The sequence below is a fragment of the Otolemur garnettii genome, unplaced genomic scaffold (assembly GCF_000181295.1).
Source record: "Otolemur garnettii isolate 467f Iridium unplaced genomic scaffold, OtoGar3 scaffold00028, whole genome shotgun sequence".
NCBI lineage: Eukaryota > Metazoa > Chordata > Mammalia > Primates > Galagidae > Otolemur > Otolemur garnettii.
This window is the reverse complement of record NW_003852423.1, coordinates 3641513-3642821: the sequence shown is the minus strand read 5'-3', so window position 1 is coordinate 3642821 and position 1309 is coordinate 3641513. Positions and strand designations below refer to the sequence as shown.

Here is a 1309-nt window from a genome sequence, read left to right as displayed (position 1 = left end):
TGATGTGGGCTAATCTTACTGGAGTTAGATGATATCTCAGAGTAGTTTTGATTTGCATTTCTCTGATGATTAAGGATGATGAGCATTTTTTCATATGTCTGTAGGCCATGCACCTGTCTTCTTTAGAGAAGTTTCTCTTTAAGTTCCTTGCCCACATTGAGATGGAATCACTTGTTCTTTTCTCGCTAATACATTTGAGTTTTCTGTGGATTAAAAACTCTCAATTCTAAAATGGTCTAGATGAGCAGCATCTTATCCAGTAAATACTGAAAATTTAATTTACCTTGGAAACACACAATGACATTTTTTGCAAGAAGCTTTTTTCTTGTATTGCATAAAGGTTAATTTAAAAACATATGAAATGATTCATGAATTTGCATGTCACCCTTGAGCAGAGGCCGTGCTAATCTTCTCTGTATTGTTCCAGTTTTAGTATATGTGCTGCTGAAGCAAACAAACTTCATTGTTTTAATATTTCTAAGCTGCCCAGTTTATTTGTGAGTGTTAAAATTTTTACAAATCTCCAAAAACGTTTCTAATATATTTACTGAAAAGAATGGATAAGTGAATCTGTGCAGCCCAAATCTGTTTAAGGGTTAGCTATATTTTGAAGTCTTGCATCATGATGAATACCTGCTTTTTTCTTCTTTTAGGGCATGAGTCTTCTCAGAGAATATAGCTCTTTTTGAAAATTTTCTATAATTCTGTACACACTAACATGAGCATTCCCTGGTAAGTTTTCCCATCTTCTGTATCATGCTTTGATGTTGACTAGAGTACTAAGAAAATCTATTTGCATGCATTAATATACAGACCACAGATTTTGGGGGAAACAAAACAGTTGCTTTGCTGGCTTCTTCAGGCAAGTCTGGCTTTATTTCATTAAATCTCTAGGAATTTTATCAGTTAGAAGGAATATCAATGCAGACTAATGATGCATTTTTAAGTTGAAGTTTTTGTTATTGCCCTATGGAGTGACCAATCCACTCATCTGAATTTTCTGCCAAATGCAAATTAAAAAAATAACAAGGCAGGCTGGGAAAGGTGGTTCACATCTATAATTCTAGCACTCTGGGAGGCCAAGGTGAGTGGATTGCCTGAGTTCAGGAGTTTGAGACCAGCCTGACCAAGAGCAAGACCTCGTCTCTAAAAATAACCAGGCATTATGATGGGTGCCTGTAGTTTCAGCTACTTGGGAGGCTGAGGCAAGGGGGATCACTTAAGCCTAAGAGTTTGAGGTTGCTATGAGCTATGACACCATGGCACTCTACCCAGGGTGACAAAGTGAGACTTTGTCTCAATAAAGAAA

The 1309-nt window shown here is 36.7% G+C and overlaps 1 non-coding gene across 1 annotated transcript; it reads right to left on the bottom strand.

Annotated features, from left to right (window-relative positions):
• Positions 1-350: 350 nt before the first annotated feature.
• On the bottom strand, positions 351-453 carry LOC111724898. The gene has a single exon (XR_002773111.1). It is a non-coding gene; the product is annotated as a U6 spliceosomal RNA (small nuclear RNA).
• Positions 454-1309: the final 856 nt, after the last annotated feature.